This window comes from Ictidomys tridecemlineatus, chromosome 7 (genome assembly GCF_052094955.1).
Source record: "Ictidomys tridecemlineatus isolate mIctTri1 chromosome 7, mIctTri1.hap1, whole genome shotgun sequence".
Taxonomy (NCBI): domain Eukaryota; kingdom Metazoa; phylum Chordata; class Mammalia; order Rodentia; family Sciuridae; genus Ictidomys; species Ictidomys tridecemlineatus.
Window position 1 is genome coordinate 50,973,561 of NC_135483.1, and position 22,721 is coordinate 50,996,281.

Below are 22,721 nucleotides of genomic sequence, written 5' to 3' on the forward strand. Positions count from 1 at the left end.
TTAACACAGTCACCCAAAGCTCAGAAGCAGAACTGCCATAGGGATCCTGCAAGTGGCCTCTCCCGGGGGGGAAATTGCAAAAGGACAGAAGGAGAGACATGGTTTAGCAACATCATATTTGAAAAATTATTAGATCTTGGTTTTTTTAATATTTATTTGCTCATTATAGAATCTATTTTGATATATTTATGCAAACATGGAGTATATTTAATTCTAATTAGGATTCCACTATTGTGGATGTACACGATGTTGAGATTCACTATGGTGTGTTCAAAAAGTTATGTCCGATTCATTCCACTGTCTTTTCTATTCCCACCCCCACCCCTTTATTCCCCTTTGTCTAATCCACTGAACTTCTATTCTCTGCCCCATCAACATTCAACATTTGTTTTGGGGGAGGGGGGTGGCTTATTTCACATAGCATAATAGTCTCTAGATCCATCCATTTACCAGCAAATGTTGTAAAGTTACTCTTCTTTGTTACTCAGTAATTCCATTATGTATATAAACCACATTTTCTTTATCCATTCATCTGTTGAAAGGCACCTAGTTTGGTTCCATAGCTTAGATATTGTGAATTGTGCTGCTATAAACATTGTTGTGGCTGTATCACTGTAGTATGCTAGTTTTAACTCCTTTGGATATATACCAAGGAAGTCAAACGTGGTTCCATTCCTAGATTTTTGAGGAATTTCCATTCTGCTTTCCAGAGTGGTTATACCAATCCAGTCCCACCATCAATGTATGAGTGTACCTTTCCCCCACATCCTTGCCAACATTTGTTGTTACTTGTATTCTTTATAATTGCTATTTTGACTGGAGTGAGGTGAAATCTCAAGTGTAGTTTTAATTTGCATTTCTCTAATTGCGAGAGATGTTGAAAATTTTCTCATATATTTGTTGACCATTCACATTTCTTCTTTTGAGAAGAATCTGTTTAATTTCTTTACCCATTTGTTGATCAGGTATTTGGAGGGTTTTTTGGTGTTAAGCTTTTTGAGTTCTTTGTATATCCTAGAAATTAATGCCTTATATGAGGTGCGGGCTGACAAAGATTTTCTCCCATTGTATAGACACTCTCTTCACACTCTTGATCGTTTCCTTTGATGTGAAGAGGCTTTTCAGTTTGATAGCATCCCATTTGTTAATTCTTGATTTTACTTCTTACACTTTAAAAGTCTTTTTGAGGAAGTCAGGTTCCTAAACTGACATGTTGGAGAGTTGGGCCTGCCTATATTTTCTTCTATTAGGTGCAGGGTTTCTGGTTTAATACCTAGGCCTTTGATCCACTTTGAGTTGATTTTTGTACAGGGTGAGAGATAGGAGTTAAATTTCATTCTACTACATATTGATTTCCAGTTTTCCCAACATCATTTATTGAAGAGGCTGTTTGTTTTCAAATGTATGTTTTCGTCACTTTTGTCCAATATGAGATGACTGTATTTATATTGGTTCGTCTGTGTCTTCTGTACTGGTCCATTGGTCTTCATGCCTGGTTTGGTGCCAATACCATGCCATTTTTTGTTTCTGTAGCTCTGAAGTATAAATTAAGGTCAGGTATTGTGATGCCTCCTGCTTCACTTTTCTTTCTAAGGATTGCTTTGGCTATTCTGGACCTCTTATTTTTCCAAGTGAACTTCATGTCTGCTTTTTCTATCTTTATGAAGAATGTCATTGGAATTTTTAATAGGAATTGTACTAAATCTGTAGAGTGCTTTTGGTAGTATATCTATTTTGGCAATATTAATTCTGCCTATCCAAGAACATGGAAGATCTTCCCATCTTCTAAGGTCTTCTTCAATTTATTTCTTTAGTGTTCTGTAGTTTTCATTGTAGAGGTCCTATGCCTATTTTTTTAGATTGATTCCCAAAAGTGTTTTTTTTTCTTTTTTGAGGCTATTGACAATGGGATATGTTTCCTAATTTCTCTTTCCCTCTTTCTCACTTCTATTCAATATAGTCCTTGAAACTCTAGTTAGAGCAGTTAGACAAAAGAAGGAAATTAAAGGGATATGAATGTGAAAAGAAGAGCTCAAACTATCTGTATTTGCCGATGACATGATCCTATATTTACAAGACCCAAAAAACTCCACCAGAAAACTTCCAAAACTCATAAATGAATTCAGGAAAGTAGCAGGATATAAAATTAATATCCTGATTAATATCCTTAAATCAATTGTGTTCTTATCAGTCAAGTATATATCGTGTATGTCAACAATACTATTTAGATGGTTAAAAAAATAAAAAACTCCTCTGATCTTCTGCTTCCTGAGAAAAGTATATTATATAAACCAACAAAAGTCAGGGTCCTGTACCACTCTTCACTGAAGACTAGTTCATCTGGAGGACTGTCTTTGACCTGGATCATTTAGAAGAGGAAAACCAGAAAATGAAAATATCCTCTCCCAGTCTGTCTCTTCCTGCCTTCTCTCTTTCCTCGCTATTTGTTCCTCTTGCATGCCTTATCTTTCCCTCCTCAAATCTAAATTTTTTTTCTAGCCAAAGCAGGAAATACTTATGGTGGTTAAATGGACCCCACAGTCCCATGGAGCATGTCACTAATCACACTTTATGCCTCACCCACAGTGGAGTATTGCTCAATGCTGGCTGAATTTGTTTGTTGAATTTTAATCTTCCAACCTGAAAGGGTATTGTCTCAGCATGACCACAGAGATGAATACCATTGCATTCCTGGTGGTATTTTTGCCGTCTAAATTCAGGGGCTAGTATCCCAGGAATGACACCCAAGTTTCATAGTTGGATGTGCCGTATATCAGCTCATTCTGTTCCTATGTTTCTGGATATTGAGCACTGAATAATTCACAGTGCCTGGGAGATATCTTTAATTGCTGATTAAGTGAATTAATTTTTAAAAATCAAAGTAGACTCAAGGATATTGCTCTAATAAAACCACCCGTACTCAAAGTCCCTGTAGACAAAGAAGGGACTAGTAGGATTAGGTCACTCATACCACCCACAACAATGTTTCCAACATGCAAATGTCATCCATGTACTCACTATCTTTCATGTTTCAATGGAAATAAACAGAACATAAGCCAGTCTATGCCAGATTCCCTTTATAATTAAGGACAGCCTCCATCCTCCGGAGTCCTGTCTCTGAGAAGCACTGTTAAATTTAAGCTGGGAATGGAAGCAATGTCAGCCGAGGCTCAGACTAGGCCATCTGTCAGGTGCAGATCTCATCCATCATGGTCCCAGTGGCCCAGAAATTAAACTCTATTTCATTTCCTCTGTGTGGCTCTAGTCAGAACAGGCCTTTAGGTTAGTTGGGTTACCATATCGTGAACTCCCAGAACGCCCTTGTTTTGTTCTTATTATGAATGTCACCATCAAGGATGAAAACCTGCTAACAGCCCTCACAAAAGCTGTCAATGGGATAGATGTCGAACTTGATGTTCCTCTGACTGAGTATATGTAGGTGGGGGCATCAGTCATATTTGAGTAGATAGCTGGTTCCAGGATTTGTAAAACTCCACACAACAGAAAAATTAATATTGAATGCATGGGTTTCTGCTTGATTGAATTAGTAATCATTTGCAGTGATGAACTACTATCCACATGTAGAGGTAGTCAGGCAGGTTACAGGGGACCTGGAGGAACATTTGGTCCATGCAGAATAATATTCAGATGGTCTCAGCCAGAACATGAGAGTTTTCAGTGGAGATAGGTGATCTGCTTCAGTGCCACAACTCTAGCAGTCCAGCTAGAATTAAACTTGGGTTTGCCACGTTTCTCTAATTGATCTGGAAAATGACTGATCTTATAAAGTCCACATCCCTTGTATTTTTTTTTCTTTTTTTTGGTAAGAGCTGTATTGAGATACAATTCACATATTTTACAATTCATCCATTTCAAGTATGCAATTTAATAGAGTTTAGTATAGAGTTGTACAATCATCAATTTTAGCACATTTTCATCACCCCTTGGCTGTCATCATCTCTCTATCCCCCCGTTGCCCCCAGCCTTAAGCAACCACTAATCCACTTTTCATCTCTGTGTATTTGCCCATTTTGAACATTTCTTATAAAAGAGGATCATATAATATACAGGTTTTTTTCCCTTGCTGTGTGTTCTGTGTTCACAATACATCCATGCTATACCATGTATCCACGCTTCATTCCACTTAATGGCTGAATGAGATTCTTTTGTGTGATTATAATAAATTCTGTTTATCCATTCACATTGGGTTGTTTTCTGTTTTCTGCTAATCTAGATAATGCTGCTATGAACATCAATGTACACGACTTTGTGTTCGTAAATTTGCAGTTTCTCTTGGTGTATACCTAGGACTGGAACTGTTGAGTCAAATGATAACTCCATGCTTAACAGTGATGAAGAACTGCTAGGTAATTTTCAAAGTGGCTGCATCATCTTATCCTCTTAGCAACAGGCTGTGAGGGTCTGATTTCTCCATAGCCTCCCTGACCCTCATTATTATCTTAGGTATTTTTATTTTACCTGTGTCAGTGGGTGTAGATATGAAGTGATATCTCCTTATGGCTTTTAAAACTTTTGTTCTAATTAGTTATTCATAACAGTAGAATGCATTTTGATACATTTTGTATAATTTCTCATTCTCCTATGGCTTTAATTTGCATTTATTTGATATGATGTTGAGCATCTTTGCATGCCCCTCCTTTTTTCTTGTCACTGGGGATTGAACCCAGGGGTACTCTATCACCGATCTATGTCCTCAGTCCTTTACTTTTTATTGTGCTTTTATTTCAAGTTGCCAAGGGTTTTTGCTATATTGCTGCCACTGTCCTTGGACTTGTGCTCCTCCTGCTTCTGCCACCCAAGTCGCTGGGATACAGACATGCATTACCACACCCAGCTCTTTGCATGTGCTTATTAGTCATTTATATATCCTTTTTGGAGAAGTATCTATTTGCCCATTTTCCCATTTTCTTTGGGGTTTTTTAAATTGAGTTATAAGAATTTTTATGTATTCTAGATGTATTAATCAAGTGCCATATCAGGTGATTTGGACATATTTTCTCTTATTCTTGGTGTGTCTTTCATTCTCTAGACAGTACTTTTAAAAGCACAATTATTTTTATTTAGATGAAGTCCAATTTAGCTCTCTTTTTTTTTATTGCTTGTACCTTGGGGTACATCTAAAGCTCCATGCCAAAATTTAAACTCATGAAGATTTACCTCTGTGTTTCCTTGTAAGAGTTTTGTAGTTTTACTTCTCACATTTAGGTATTTTCTCCATTTTATGTGAACTTTTTTATGTGGTCTGAGTTGAGGACTCCACTTTATTCTTTGGCATATGGCTCTTCAGTTGCCAGAAGCATTTGTTGAAGTGACAGTTCTTTCCCCATTGAGCAGTCTCAGGACCTTTGTCCAAAAAAAAAAAAAAAAGAAAAGAAAAGAAATCAACTCACCATGTAATTAAAGGACTATGAATATGTGGGATTATTTCTGTGGAGGCTGAACTCTGTCCCATGGGTCTGTATGTCTGTCTTTATGATCGTGCCATAACTGTCCTGGTTACCTCATTTCCTTGGAACATTTTTAATTCATGAAATGTCTGTTTTGAAAATGCCAAATTACATTCCACCTTTATATCATTAAACTAACTGTCAAGTTGTGTTTTTCAAATCTGGCTCTTTATTCACATTGAGTAATAGAAAAACTCTACTGAAATAATGAATATATGTTATTTCTAATATATATTAATATAATCTGTCATTTTTAAGAAAAAATATTTATTTTTATTGCAATCATTTAATTTGGATACTTAAACTACCCAGCTAACTAATTCAAGAGACTTCTCTGGGATTGACCATTATCATAGAAAACTGGAGAGGCTTACAATTAGAATCCACATCTCAATAAGCCTGAGTGATGGGGGTTTGGAAGGAGGTTTGATTTGAAATCTAATGAAAACACAGAACAATGGCTTCAGAGTGCACTGATCTGTCAAGCACCTCTCCCAGTGAAGCCCTGTCCTCCTACCTTGTGTGATTGACAGTAGAAAGACCTGCAGTCGGGTTGGAGGCAGACAGCTCATGATTGTGTGTGTTGTTCTGATCTTTTTAGATTTATTTTGAAAAATAAGAAAATAATAATGTAGCTGAACGCAACGGCAAACAAGGCAGTGTTTCCCTCTTGATAACTGGCAGGGGAACAAGAGATGTACCTTCAGATAATATAAATAATCTCCTGACTCTGGAAGAAAGTGGCATTCAGTCTAAGGTGATAATATAGCAGTAGATGCAAATCTGAAAGCTTCATGTTCTATACAGTGTTTTATATTGAAAATCGGGAGTTGTGCCTCAGTCTGCTAATGTCATGGAGAGGGTCTGGATCTTAGTCCTCAGCCAGGATATTCTCCTTAGAGTGTGAGCACATTTATTTCTTCATTCATTCCATCCTCCCCGTCCCCTCCTCCCTCTCACTGGCTTCTGAGGTGGTGTCTTTACACGAACGTTCAATGCACGAGATGCTTTATGGAAAGAGAACCAGAGAGGGAATCAGGGATGGAGGAAGAGTTGGGCAGCAGTTGAGCAGAACCACAGACAGGATTGGCAGCAGAAAAATCAGAGGAAGACAGTCTCCTCCATTTCTGTGTCTTCCCCATTTCTAAGGCAGAATGAAGGAATGACCTGGGATTAGATCCACCAGCCGTCATCAGGTCCTGCTAGTCTCCCTTGATTAAGAAATTTCCAGAACTGAATCACAGCTTATCTTGCCATAGATAGCTTTCATAAATGGCTCTTTTCAAAGAAATCGCTTGTTTTTAGCTCAAATTCAGATAAGTTATTCCAGTGTTAATATTACTACAGAAACACAGATTTATTTGTCATAAACTTGGAAAAATATGGAAAGAGCAAGTAAGTTAATTTGTATTTGATCAAACACTGACTTGGCCGTTATGATAGAGAAAGTATTATATTCGTTCACTGCTATTTGTAGTTGTGACTGTTGAGAAGTTAAAACATTGTGTTTGCTTTGGTTAGGAAGGAATATAAAGCTCAATATTTGGCATAAATATGCCAATATTTTTAGAGTGAACAGGGCAAGGATCTTTCGCAGCCTGTGTCCATTTTCCTTTTTTTTTTTTCTAACTTTCTTTTTGGTTTTAGTCCAAGAAAGAAGAGAGAGTCTCACCATAACAAGGCTTCAAAAGGAGGTGTTGCCAGAATTTGGAATACTCTTTTGGACAAACATTGCTCCAAGGTAAATATTACCATTGTACCAATAAGGGACACGGCATTAGAATTTTCTGATTGTAGTTGTACAGCACAAAGGTTTAATTGTTTAGTCTAATACAGACCTAGGGTGGTGTGAGAGGAGAGAGAGAGAAGAAAGCAGAGCTGTTGGGGTGTCCTGCAGCCTCTGCTAAATGTGTTACCAGGAGAATGCCATCAGAATCTGGAAGCTTATTGGGCTGGACTGCAAATGTGTGGGAATGTGAGGGAAGGGGAAGCTGGACTTTTTTTCTGTTGCAGATATTCACAAAAACAAAAGCAGTGGGGTTTGATTTTTTTTTTTATAAAAATAGCATTTCTACCTTTATGAAGTAATTTCCCAGAGGGTTAAATAAAATAAATCCTGTATTTATGACACAAGGCAGAAAACCCTGAATCATCATATTTTACACCAACCTAAACTTACAAATAAGGTAGAGTTTAAGGAAACCCATGTTTTTCTATGAAAATGCCATTTCATTGGTTCACAAGAAACACTTCATGAATTTCTTGTTTTTAGAAGATCATATCCTTAACGTCTCTTATGGGAAGGGAGAGTATGTAAGAGAGAGAGACAGACAGATGGACAGATACTGATACCAAAGAGGAATCTGTCAGCATCATATTGTGTTTCAGAGGACTCGCTGCAAGTTCTTTACGAATCATGAGCTAAGCAGGAATCAAGGCTTGAACAAAAGCAGCTGAATTCATAGCTTCAGCATTCATGAATTAGCTGCCAATATTTTAACACAAATTGCTGTGTCGTTTCTGTGAAGTTTCCCCTGTTGTTGCTCAGTTTGTGGCGAAAAGCTGTTTGAGCTAAGCCCTAAAACTTTATCTGATAAAATGTCTCCTCCTTTCCTGATAAAGATGTTTGCATACCCATATACACAGAAATGCAAAAATACACGATCCAATTTAAAAGAAAATGTGCTTGTCAACTCTCTGTTTAGAAGTTAATATATGGTTGACATGCTTTATTCCTTAGTGTTCTAGAAGGCAATTTCAGATGGCAAGGGGAGAGTCCGGCTTTCCTCCTCAGCCCTCATCCCGGTTATTCTCTTTTGAAAAGCATGGGTAGGGGAACGTAGGCTGTACATTAGAGGAGAATTTTGTGACACTATTCATTCTCTGTTCTGACAGAGAGGACATTGTTTGCTCACTGTAATAGGCCTGGCAGGAATCTGTGCTGTGCATACAGAATGGGAAAATAGAAAAGCAGTGGGAAATCTTAAAATGCTAAGGAATAGATCAGCTTAGGGATTTTTTTAAAGTATATTTTAATAGCTTCTCATTACTGAGATGCAAGTCATAATTTGGGGAAATAGTTTTCCTTTCAGCAATTCCTTTCTTCACATTGCATTGTGCGTGTACTATAGGAGAAAGGTCTTTAAGAGAGTGGTATGCCTATCTAAATACTGTATTAACAAGAATTAAAATCATGCAAGTTTAGAAATACTGTGAACACACCAGACTGCTTTCACATTGCTCTTTGTACATTAACATCCATGTTGCTATCAATGACTGTTAACTCATACCCATTATCTGGTGATTCATAGGAGCATGTGTGTGCTCCTTAAAAGAAAAATAACATTTAAAGATGTATTATGCCGTTAGAGGTGCATTGCTAGGACTGGTGAGAGAGGGAGCCACACCCATGACGTCCAGAACTGTAAAGGCAAAACTGCAAAAGCAGAGGTTTAAAGCACTATGCAAATCCTGGAGTGGGAACTGGGCAGAAAAAGAAACATGATGGAGCCTGGTGTTTCTGTTTCTTAAAGTTCTGTGTCTGCATTAATCCCTGAGTACAGGAACTTTACAATATACTGGTGCCTCATAGCCCCAGGTGTCTGAGGACAGTGTGTGTGTGTGTGTGTGTGTGTGTGTGTGTGTGCCCACCTATGTGTCTCCATATCTGTCTTAGGCTCTCCCTGGCAAGCTGATAACATAGTCACAGTTTGTATCAATTGCAGAGAAATGCTTCACTAAAACCACAGCCTAGAACTTTTCATCTTGTCTCATTTTTATAATAAAATGCAAAAATTATTATGGGGTGATTATCTTTGTCCAAAATACAAAGTATCAAAACAATAGTTAATAAAAAATAACATCTATTTTGATATTATGACATATTAAATACAGCTTTAAACTTGCATAATTATTCCCCAAATCAAAAATAAAATGCCACAATTTCAAAAATTGTCTGCAAGTCATATGTTTCATTTAAAAATGAATTTAAAGTAAATAAGTAGCTTTGAGTTGGAAAACCTCAAAATATAATAAAGTTTGTATTTCAATTAACTTGGTAATAAAATTAATAGTAATTTACCTAACATCAAATAATTTTACTTAAGTTACTTCTTATATATTATAAAATCTTACATCTATTAAATTATTATAAAAATATTATAATTATGATTATTATATTATAAATTATTATAAAATCATACATCTATTATGCTAATTTACTATAAAATAGTAGATATTTTATTTTGCAGAGGCTTGCAAAATACTAACTAAGCACATCAAAGTATATCTAGTATTAAAAAATATCTAGCAAATCAATATATGTAGCATTAAAACACATTTAATAACGCTAAGAAAAAAAATGTTGTGATAATTATTTGGATTCCATTTAAGGGGGATCTCGCCATTTTTGAATACATGACTACAGTTGGGTAGTGGGAGGTCTGTTCAGTTGTGGAAGGAAGATTGAAGACCCCTGGGATAGTAAGTTGACTGGAAGAAAATGTCACAGAGCCATCCTTGCCCTGCCTCACTCTGTCACCTCCTGTAGTTTCCTGTCCCAGTCACCACTTCTTCAAGTAATGTTGGCTTTAAATATCTTAGACAAATCTCTGTACTATTTATATTCTCTCTATAAGATACATAGAGAGATCTATACTTGTTTTCAAATACCAATCATAAATCAATGATACTTCCTCCATTTACTGTTCTTTTGACCACAAAAGGTGATTTCTTTCTAAGAAGTCCTATTTTTCTTAATTCATTAAAATTTCTTCGAGTTTCATTTTAATCTCCTCGTGGATATCAGGGTCTTATTTGTATCATCTTGTTGAGTGAGTTTGTTAGGTTTCATTCTGATTTTACTATTCCTCTTTTTTTTTTTAACCAGATGTAAAATAAATAAATAAATTTTATATCTAGTATTACATCCAAGCAGAGATAACAAAATTCGAACTAATTTCAATCTGCATCATTATTTTCCAACAATACTCATGTTCCTTAGCTGATCCAGTTGTGTTTAGCTAAAGGCCTAACTCTCATCTGAATAGCTCCTATTGAACAAAGCTTTAGTAAATGCCTAAAGAAGCAATTCAGTGAACATGATCTGAACAAAAAGAAATACACATAAACGAAGTGTCTTTCACACTCCATCAGTTGAAGTAAGCCACAGCATTTCTCTAAATTGCAACTAGCTTTCAGTTTCAAACTTTGGAAGAACAAGTCATTTGTACTGGGAAGTAGATGCTAAAGAACTGTTTGGCAACTTGAACATTTTTAGCGTTTGAATGAATCTCCCTATTTATAGTACAGCATCAGGCAGAGTAAAATGTTTGGCATTTCTATAAGGGATGCAAACACTTTAACATTCTCTGTTGTGATCTAACAATTCATTTCAGAGTAAGATAAATCAGTCTTGTTTGGAAAATGTTTTACATAAATATTGGCAAGGAAACTATCTCTGAATCTCTATGGGTTTTAAAAATGCAAACTTCCCTAAAGTAAATGATGGCAAATTGCACCATATAACTATGGTTTTATGTGCACTGCCTGTTACTACTTTAAGTTCTCATGCTACTCTGCCCCATTTCTTGCTTTGTAGATTTCATTATTCCATGTTACAATCAGGGACCACATTGCCACATCTTTCCAAATGTCACATTCTTTTTAACCTGACCTTTTTCTTATCCCAATGTATTTCTCATTATTAAAACTCTGTATTACTTCATTAACATATGCCCTTTTCTTTTATATTAGAGAACATGAGAACATTAATTTGTAGGATTTTGGCCTTAATTGGCTTCAAAGTGGAAGAGAGATATCCGTGTTTCTTTTTCTCTGTTTCTGAATGTGTGTATGTGCATGCTGGTATCTGTCTGTTTCTCTCCTTTTCCCTCCCTCTCAATAATGCAAAATAGGGCAAACTAAATGTAATATTGTACCTTACTGGAACAAAAGAAGGACAGTAGATAAAAACTAAGAAATCTGAACCAAGTATGAACTGTACATAATAATAATGTGCAAATATTGGTTCTTTAGTTATAACATGCTAATGTAATAGAAATAGAAAAATACAGCAAATGTATTTATACCCATGTATTAAATGATGATAGTTGAATTCAGACTGTTTTATAATAAGATTTGGGGTAGAAAGTGATAATTTCTCCCAGTGCCAAAATCCTATAATGAACGTAACTACAAATAGCAGAGGTTGGCAAAATCTAAGTACTTGGCAAAATCTGGGGACCAAATCCAGCTCTACCACCCATTTTTGTAAGACTGGGTTACACTTTGACATTATCTTACAGATGCTCCTATAGAGACAAAGAGAAGGAAGCCTCAGCCAATTGGGGCTGGATTCCCAGCCACTCAGGCACTGTTGGGGACATTGCCTAACCTCTCTGAGTCTTGTGTCCCTTCCTTGGAAGTCAGAAGGTCAAACCAGATTTTTCTCCTAGAAAGCCTTTGACTTGGAAAATTCTCATGCTGAATATGAGTTGGATATCTATTAATGATTACAGTTACTGAATTTATTGAGAATGAAATTTTGGCATTAAAGCAATTTGCATGCCATAACATAGTTTATAACAAAATTATTTGTCATTTTTTAACACTTGAACAGTATCAAAAATAATCAGTTGCTGAAAATAACGCTGTTGCCATGTCATTTATGTGCTAGGAAGATGAGATCTGTCTTTTTTTTTAAATGTCCTTTCTAAATTTGAACCCAAAATCACTTAAAAATATTGTATCTTGACTTGTAGCAAAGTATTTTTATTCATGTGATAATGTGATAAAGGTTTCTCTTAAATCTTTCTCTGAATATATTTTAAGATTGTACACTTAAATGCAGTTTAGCTTCAGTGTATTATTTAATATAACCTGTAGTGTTATGTGTTATTTAATTTACGCCAGTAAAATTTTGAATACCTAATTATGTTTAAGGCTTTTAAGACATTTAATACCCTGCCAAGTGTTCATATTATGTTTGTTGAATTAATCATCAGGAAGTTGCTCATCTGATAATTATTTCTTAATTCCTTTTGAGCCAGTCATTGTCTATTATAAGAAATTATTTTCCAGCTATAGTATTTCAGCACTGGGTTTTGATTAGAGACATATAAAAAAGAAGGTTTATTTAGGACTGCCTTTAAAGTTAAATTCAATCGTAACCATTTTACTGGTGTAATACTCTGGGGAAAGGTTGAATAGCATTTCTCAACTTTGACTATTCAGTAAAATTACCCAAGGGGCTTTTGTAAGTCCCCATGTGCAAGCTGTACCCTCAGACTAATTAAATCAATCTCTGGAGGTCTTTTTTGTTGTTTCTTTCTTATTAATTTTGTTGTCTTTTGTTTTGTGGTTTCATGAGGGCAGGGAGAGGGAGGAAGTGGGGGATAAAGAGACACAGGGTCCTGCCAAGTTGCTGAGGCTGGCCTCAAATTCACAATCCTCCTGCCTCAGCCTCTTAAGTAGCTAGGATTATAGGCATTCACCACCCAAAATGTTTTTTTAAAGTGTCCTAGATGCTCCCAATGTGCATCCCAAACTAAGAAAACTCCTAGCCTAGAGCAAGCAGGAAAACCTCTAGAGACAGCCTTTTCCTATTGGAACTTTCCTACTTTTTGTGCTTAGGTGGCCTAAGGGGACATGAAGCCATTTAAAGGAATATATTTTCAAAGAGAAAGAAGCTTACCAATATCTGAGAAAACAAAGCAGCATGTCACTTGCCCTAAATCTCCATCCAGCTATAACCAGGAAAGTTTGTCGTGATTTCAAAAGCATTTAGGAAAAATGCACCGCATGTCTCAATGCATGATGCTTGCTTTGGCTTTTTCTTTGTTGGGCATCTTATTTCACGTACAGGATCAATGGGAATGAACATCTATTGAGCACACCTGCTAAGTGTTGGGCCCCATGCTAAACATTTCTCTAATTCACAGCCCGAAAAGATAGTAGTTATTCATTCCAAAATAAAAATAAAGAGTCAGAGTTCTGTTTTGTTAGAAAAAAAGCTTACCTCCGTGTAATTGAATATTTAGTCACCCATCCACTCATTCATTCGCTGACATTTATTGAATACATAGGATATTCAAAAAATAAGTTTGAAAATGCCATAAACGGACAAAGAATCTCTTACACAAAAAGTACAATAGATACCCCCTATCTGTTGCTTCAGCACAAGTAGTTGCTTTCAATGACCATTTAACTCTGTTCAGGCTGGGCTCAGCTGGTCTCCCTTGTGAGCAACACTGCTCAGGGTGGTTTGGCTTTGCAGATCTTGGCTGGGATCCTCACGTGTCTGAGGCCTTTAGCTGAGACACACTGGTGGCCCAAGCTCTGGTCCTTGTGGTCTCATCTCACAGCAGGGCCAGCTCAGGCTTGTTAGAGAGGAGGAGTTAGGGTTCTGAAAAATGAATGGCAGTATCCAACATACCTTAGGCTTCAACTCAGAACAGCACATTGTCACCTCTGCCACGTTTCTTGGCCAATGCAAATCACAAGGCCAATCTGAACTCCAGGGGTGGGGAAATAGATCTCATCTTTTGATAGAAAGTACTGAAAAAGTCACTTTGTAAGAAGAAAGGAAGGACTGAGCAATTGTGGTTATTTTTGCAATCAATCACAAGGTGGAAAAATTTAATTTTATCTTGGGACATTTATGGAAGATTCTTGCAAGCTGGTTACATTGGAGCAGATTTCAAAGATACGAAAAAGTGGAAAATACATTTCAGGTTGAGGCAATAGAATGAGTAAGGCCGTTAAATTGCAGCTTCATTAGTGAAATACAAAATGGGGATTGTTAGCTTCCTAAATGGAGGAAATGTCTAACCCAATACCAAATATAGGTAGAAGGCACTCCACATGTAATTTCTTATTTAGATAAAAACAGGGGCGTGACTTTAGAGAATGGGCCTTTAAAGCAGATGTGATAACCTGATAGCTTTACCGTCTACCCACTGGTTGAGCTTGGCAAGTTACAGAGCCTCTGTTTAGTAGAGTGAGGTCAACAATGCTTATGCGCCAGTTGCCTTTGCTATATGAAAAGCCACGTCACAACTTTGTAACTTAAATACCTTTTATTTGCTTAGCTCCTGATTCTGTGGTTTCCTGACAGGTTTTCTCAGTTGGGTTTATGGATGAGTCTATGGTCAGTTTATAGTTTGCTTGGAGTCTCTGCCTCTGGGGACTGCTTGACCATTAGGAGATATTGAGGACAACTGGGTTGCCTGTCTCATCATCCAATGTGCCAGACTGGGCTTATTCACACAGGAGATCAGCAAAGTTCCAAGAATGAGAGTGGAAGCCTGCAAAGCTTATGGTTAGTTCAGAATTGACACACTGTTGCTTCCACTGTCTTCCATAGTCCAAAGTGAGTCACAGAGGGAGCCCAGTAAAACAGTAGAAAAACAGATAGCATTTCTTGCTTAAAGGAGCTACAAATTCATATTGCAGTAAGTGAGGATACAGGCAAGGGAAGGCTTATGGCCATCCATACAATCTTCTGCTCCTACCAATGGCCCACAGCAATCCTGTGAAGAGCAAGTTAGATGTAACTTGATTTTTTTAGGCAAGGCGCCAAGTTCAAAAGTATCTGGCAAATACATGAAAGCTATTAACTGATGCTTCTATATTAAAAATCAGATTTTCATCCAGATTATTTAATTGCTTGCTTTCAGAGACTATCAGTTGAGCCTCCTGATTCTACTCGGGAAGGGTGAATGCTATGTATTCTTTACCTATTGCAGAAAGATGATAGAAATAGGGACACGTTTATGACCTCTGAGTGCATGAGTGTCTTGGCACAGAATCCAGATGTCATCACCTGGTGAGGTTGACAGAGCCTGGCAATAGCACTATGTGAGGGGTCAAAAGACCAGAGCAGTAAAGTACAATATTTCAACTCCAGAGATAGTAAAGGCTTTTTTTTAAAAATAAGGGGTAAGAATGTATTTCAAAACCTATGCAAAGAATGACAATCTTAATAAATTTTTATTGATTTCTTTCAGCAATCCAAGTATTTTCACAAAACCAGCTAAGTCCCATGGAGTTCCAGATTGATCCATAAATTGTTCTTGAACATCATAAATTGCATTCAGTGGAGATTTACTTGGCAGCTAGAATATCTCTAATCAGTGATGTGAACTGAATCAAAAAATACCTGTCTCTTTTGAAATAAATAGAATACCCAAAGTCATTTTTAAATGTGTAGGGTAGAATCATGGTCAGTGTTCTTGGAGGATGGTGTCGGCATTTTTTTTTTTTTTTTTTTTACAGGGATGGCACTTTTATTGGAACTCCTTAAAGCAATCTCAGGTCTTCATTGGGCTCTGCCTCTTGACTGTATTCTGTTGACTCCCCCAACAGCAAGAACCTCAGAGAGTCATGTGTCACCTGTTGTCTGAGATTTTCAAACACTGAGATCTCATTGTCCGGTAGTCCCTCTGACAATTTCAGAAAGTTCTTGTGGAGCGATTAAGATCTGTGTCTTATATCCCATCTCTTCTAGTTTCTTTTCTGAGCAACAAGGGGAAGCTATTGAAGCCGTAAACCTCAAAAACCTCATCCAAACTCCTTATTGCGTCAGTAATGACCATATCATTCCACTTACGTTTACATAGCTGTTTGATCACATTTATAGTTATTAGGTTATTAACAACAGCACAAATATTTAATTTCGGAAATTGAGATAATCAGAAAGTGGGTGGGGGGGGAAGGATGTAGGTTAAAATATTTAAGAAACCTGACCCAAAGAGTTCTACTGAGGGTATTGCTTCTGCTTTTGAAGGCCACTGGTCGCCACTATCATCACCCCCCTGCCTCACCCAAACACACAGGAGTACAGTCAGTCCTTCTAGAAGGGCTTCAGTGCCTTTGCTGTAGAGAATAAGCAGGTTGTTTTGAACACTCACTGTTTGTTTTTAAAATATGTTTTATGGACCATGTAATGAGGTACCTACCATGATACCGAGAACAGAGTAATAAGTATTTGTAGACTTGACATGCCTGCCTTCACGGGCCTGAGAATGATTTCTCATTTATGAAATTTGTGTTGGCAAGGAAAGTGGTTTCTGTTGATACCGATAGACCATCTGGGGCTTCAGAGTCTAAACTTGATGACTCTATTTATGCATAGATCTTTGAGGGGAATTCCACATTTTTGACATGTGTTTGCAAAACTAGAAGTCGTGTATAGCTTTACAAGCCCAAGATAAGAGAATTTTTACCCTTGCACACCCTGGAAGAGTTTTAAATTATTGCAGTGTTTTTTTTAAAAAAAAATAAATAAGAAAATAAATGATAATCTCCTAGATTAGATCTCAAAGATTTCTAAACAGTCTAAGATTTTTAATATTTTTCTGTAAAGAATTTATAGTAAGCACCTCATGTCAAAAATGGTTGGAAACCCTGTGCAGATGAAAGCCATCAATTTTTTTTTTTTATTGGTTGTTCACAACATTACAAAGCTCTTGACATATCATACTTCGAATAATAGTTTCAAGTGAGTTATGAACTCCCATTTTTACCCCAAATACAGATTGCAGAATCACATAGGTTACACATTCACATTTTTACATAATGCCATACTAGTGACTGATGTATTCTGCTAGGAAAGGTAGCAGAAGCCATCAATTTTGGTAAGCTTAATCTGTTTCGCCTTCAGTTTTTAAACAACTAGTAAAACATGAGTCCTACACCTCGCCAGTGTTTACACAGTTCTCACAGGTAGACACTGTCATGGGCCCCCATTCTTTCACTTTTTGAAACTCTTGAACTATGTCCCTTACTTCTTTTTAAAACAACACCCAAGGTAAGTGAAGGGGATCATGGTTTGCCCAGCCCCACTCTGCCATTAATCCCCAACTATGAAGTTGAAATCACTATTTTCCTTATTTTTGTGCCATGGTTTTCTTTAGGTAGTGCTAAGGCGGAAAAAAAAATAGGAAAATAAAAGAGAAAATAAGTAAGCCACGTCTTTCAATAAAAATGGGATAGATGGTGTTTCTTTGCAAAGGGAGGAAAGTTTAATATCCACCAGCCCTCCCCAGTGTGTGCACTGTCTGCCAGGCTCCTGTGGCTTTGCGGTTTATGATGGTGGCAGCTGTCTGATCTGTCTCCTCTTGGCTTAGGGCAAAAACTTCACTTTGCAGAACCACATTTCTACAAATACAAATGTATCCTCAGGAGGAACTTAAGAGTCTGGATTGGGCATTCCCTTGGGTAGCCTGTTCGGCTCAGGCAGCCGCAGAATCTCTCTGTCGTATTGTTTCTTCATTTGTAAAACACCCATAATAATTTAAAAAATGAAAACGACAACACCTCCCACCCCCAATTTCTTACAAGACTTTTGAGCTCCTCACAAAGGAAAATCTGTGAAAATGTTTGATAAGCTGAAACTTTACATAAAACTAGTTAAAATAGTTGTCCTGAGTTGGAGCAGTTGGAGTGCGTAGAAAGATGAAGGTTAGGAAACTCAGCCTGAGCATGTGGTGACATCTCTGCTGAGCAGGATTTCCCTTCTCTCTGTTCAGCTCCTCAGCCTGTGTGTGTTCACTGTACTGTTTTGTCATCCCAGTGTTATTGGCGATACTGTTAGTGCCTTTTTATTATAATGCCAAGTCAGTCTAATCCAAATGCTTTTTGTCAGTCCATTATTGGTTTGAGGAAATAGTTCTGTGGAACTTTCAACTTGAAAGTTTAAAAATGATTGTCTACTACAAGATAATCAGAAGCATTATTGGATCATTTATAATACCGGGCTTTGGGGAAAACACATAATGCAAATGGACCCTCTTTTTAAATCTGACTTCATTTAAAACTAATGGTGAAAACAAACCAGAATCAAATCCTGGCGAGGGTCTCCAGCTCCAGCAAGATTAAACATGGGTGACAGCAGGTGAGATTGCACGGACCCAAGATGAAAAGATGCAGTGTCCCACTCTGCCGTCTCAGGTTTGATTTCATGGTAAGGCTTCCACATAGTCTGGCAGTTATGATGCATGTGAATTGATTCACCAGTATTAGGTAGGCTAGGAAAATGAGATGCTATGGAAGAAGCCCAACAGCAATGGGCAATGACCTTGTGCTGGGAAGACTACCCAACATCTGAGAAGGTGGAACTTAACTGAGGAAAGCCTGTGGTAGGGAAGGAGAAATTCTAGAGGAGGAAGTAGCCAGGATGATAAACAGTGAGAAAGTGCAATGAGTTGAGGGGGAAGGTAGGCAAAAGGCCAATTGCCTTTAGTTTGCAGGCTATTTTATATGGTTGCATTTTCTTTATTCCTTGATCAATGGGAAACTGTTAAAGGGTTTTAAGCTGTAAGCTTGGTGTGATCAGACTTTCATTTTGAGATCTGTCTGGCAGAGGTTTAGAGAAGGGGCTGGAGAGCTGCATTGTGAATGCAAGAAACCAGTAGGCTCCTGCAGTAGCCAAGTTGAGAGAGGTTGGTGGTTTGGACCAGGGAGAGAGCTGGCTCTGCATGTACAGAGACAAGGATGAGTTGAAGACCTGCATTTGAAAGTCAGCTAAGGGATGACATTGAGGGGGCTTGATGTGGAATTAGACATGGAGAGAAGTTGAGAGAGGATTCACCCTAGAGCATCTAGCTAAATGTGGCACCATTCACAGACAGAGTCAGGTTGGGCCTGAACGCTCCAGCCTCAGCAGGTCCTGTCTCCTTTGCCATGACCGTCTGTAGGCTTGGCCATTACCCCTAGGCATGGGAAGATGGAGAGCTCAGGTGCCAGCTGCATATGGACACTGCAGTTCATGGAGCCTTGGCTAGAGATCCAGATTTGGGAATCGAGGCCACCTGATGGGAATCAAAGCCATTATTATAGGTAATGCATATTTTCATCCACGAAGATAGCATAGATCAAAGTATGGAAAAGAGACTAAGCCTGAGCCGTAAGGAGCTACAATATCTCCTAGCTAAGGAGAGGAACCAAACTCAGGGAGTGTTTAATGAAATGTCTTTGTCATCTTCCTCTTACCCATATGTCTGTCTTTTTAATTAATCCACGGATGATAATCATTATGGATAATTATATAAGGACCATGTCTAAAATTTGGTCTAATATTTTTATGTGGTTAGAAAACTCTATAGAGATTTATGCAAAAACTTTGAAATTATCTGCATGTGAGTTGACAGGGGTAGACAAAATCCATGATGTTTGATCATTCAAGTTATAGAATGCTATTTCACATTCTCATTACAACTAGACTTTCCAGCTAGTGCCTTTGACTTTCTGTTGTATTATACAACACAGTATCTGGTTGTGCCTCTTTTCAACATGTTAAAATTAACCACTGAAGCTTGGGAGGCTGAGGCAGGAGGATCACAAGTTCAAAGCTAGCATCAATAATTTAACAAGGCCATAAGCAACTCATCAAGACCCTATCTCTAAATAAAAAATATTAAAAAGGGCTGAGCTTGTAGCTTATTGGTTAAGTGGCTCTAGGTTCAATCCCCCAGTTTCCCTCCCCCCCAAAAAAAACCTACTAGATTCAGAAGAATCTCCTTGTGTTAATAATATTACTCAATATATATAAGTGTACAGCTAGTATCAGATTATTTCTCATCAGTTAAATTCAAATGATAAATTATAATATCAGAATCAGCTCCTTTAAATACAGTAAGATGCAGATTCCTTAAGTATGTTTTGGAATAAAATAATATTTTATTAAGCCAGCCAGGGAAGCATGAGAAGGGACTAATATTTATTGGGAATTTATTCTGGGTGAGGACACTGGACTATGCATGTTTTACAAGATCCAACTGCAGCTGATTTCAATAGTGGTATCAAATAAACTTTTATATATGAAATGAAAAACTGAAATACTGATGATATTGAATAGAGCAACATGCAAACATAGGCACATGTTTGGAAAGCTGGCAAAGTGTGTTATCAATATGGCTGAAAGTGCTAGTCTAGACCAAACACAAGTGTCTCAAAATAGTGGTAGTGCCCAACTGTCTATGCCATATGTCACTAGGATTTGTCCTGAAGATATTACAACTGACTTCCTGGCCAGTACTCTTAGTATCTCATGGTAATAATGGAAGGATAAGATTACTGACAAAAGATCCCAGACTGTAAGGAATCTACTAATATTAGATGAATGTTTTTTTGCAGTATAACTCCTATCTCAAGCCAGACATATGAAAAGAGACCCAAAAACTTTACCATGACATACTGAGAGCCCTAAGCCAAATAAACATGGTGTTGCTCCCAATAAAGCAGTGTTTAAAAAAAACATCAACATAAGATTGGAAATGCAGTTTCAAACAATGTCTAGCTGCTGGGAATTGAAAGGAACAGCCAAGATTGCAAAATATACAAAATGGAGGAGCTCATTCTGGTAGAAGCTTAAAGCCAGCCAGAGGTCAGTGAAACTCAGGATGCAAATTGCCTTCTCTGCAAAAAGTGGCTGGCACTGTGGATCCAATTAAAATCCCAACATGTGCATATTGCATGGAGAATTGTAGGTTAGAATTGCAACTGTGTCTAATCATTTATTATCTGCTAACCATCAGTAATTTCAACCTCAAAATAATACAGGACTGTATTCAGTTCTGATCTAAGACTGAAGAGATATGCATTCATTCACTCTACCAGTGTTTTACTGGGTGTCTGATACTGTTGGAGGTGCAGGAGTTATAGCTGCAAAAACCTGTGCTCCTGGAGGTTATATTCTATTAAGCACAAGGTGACAATAAGCACAAAGACTAATAAATAAGATGCTTTCAGGTAACAGGAAAAGAGGGCAGGGTAATGAGATGAAGACAGTTGGGAGTGCCCAGCAGGTCACTGAGTCTGAGAACATGATGTTGGATCAGGACTGAAAAAGGAGGATGATCCAGTTGTATGATGTCCTAAAGGATGATCATTCCAGAAAGTAAACAACTAATATAAAAGTTCCAGGGTGAGGGTAAACCTAACATGTCAAGCTGGAATGAAAAAGCCTACAGAAGGTCATGGCCAAGGAGACAGGACCTGCTGAGGCTGGAGCGTTCAGGCCCACCCGGCCCCTGACGATAATCTTCCAATGAATGTCAAACTGAGCTGGACAAAATATAGTGTCCGTTTAAGTGATGAAGAACAATACAAAGACTAAAATAGCGTAAAGCATAAAGAAAGGTACTATCATAGTAATGTGTCAATTTCTTGTATCCTCTTTACCTCTAAGAATTGTGGGTCATTTTGCAAGTGGATAGATAACAGGTGTATTTTAGATTGGCTTTGACAGTGGTATGTGAGCCTCATACCAATAACACATTGAGAGATTTAATATAATTCTTGTTGAAATTTAAAATAATGTTATTTTAATTTCTTTAATAAATCATGAATAGCCACATAACTTTGAGATTGACATTTTTAGGAATGCAAAAATAATATTGTAGAAATAATATAGCAGTTAAAAAAAAAAAACCTGACTCAAAACCTGTATTTGATGAATCTGAATCTTTGTGTTTTACATTCTTGAATAGACTGGTGCTGGCCTCTAAAAAATACACATTTTCCAACTTACATTGGTTCAGCTTACGTTTTCTCAATTTTACGATGGTGTAAAAGCAATGTGCTTTCAGTAGAAGCTGTGCTTTGAATTTATACTTTCTCTCAGGCTAGTGATGTGCAGGTAACACTCAATGCTGAACAGCAGCAATAATAAGGCACTATCCCAATCAGCCACACCACCATAAGGGTAACAAGTAATAACCCACCTTAAACACAAGGTAGACAAGGGTATTGAATCATTTTCAACTTTCGGTATATTTTTCTGAAGTGTTTATTGGAATGTAACCCCATTGTAAGTCGAGGAGCATCTGAACATGAGCACAAAGTTTGGTCAGTGTGATTCCCAGTACAGACATGTGGGAAAACAGAATGATAAACTGTATCTTCTTTATGTTGCTCCACTCTACTCACACTATTTCCAAATACTGCAATGGAAATGAGTAAGATTTGACATACATTTGCCAATTTAGAAATATGAACAATCTAGCTCAGTGATTCTCAAAACTAATTATATGTTCAAATGCACAGGGGATCAAATATCCAGCCCCTATTCCTGACCATTAGGCCAACTTTGGGGGTTAGGCCTAGGCATTTATATATGACATAGATTTTCCCAAGTGATTCTAATATATAGATAGGGTTGAAGACTACTAATCTTTTCAAAGAAATAGAATAGTTAAAGAACCTTCATAATTCCCTGGACAGCCCTTAGGATAAACTGGTTAGAGCTTTATT

The 22,721-nt window shown here is 37.4% G+C and overlaps 1 protein-coding gene across 9 annotated transcripts in view; it reads left to right on the forward strand.

The window, feature by feature from the left end:
• Positions 1-22,721, forward strand: part of Pag1 (phosphoprotein membrane anchor with glycosphingolipid microdomains 1) — a 136,291-nt gene that overhangs the window by 74,844 nt on the left and 38,726 nt on the right. For 8 of the 9 annotated variants that reach the window (XR_005737815.2, XR_002485172.3, XR_005737816.2 and 5 more), the window contains one exon: positions 7,116-7,209. The exons of the other annotated variant lie outside the window; for it this stretch is intronic. The gene's annotated coding sequence lies outside the window, so the exon portion shown is untranslated. The remainder of the gene's footprint in view (positions 1-7,115; positions 7,210-22,721) is intronic. 9 annotated transcript variants of the gene reach the window in all.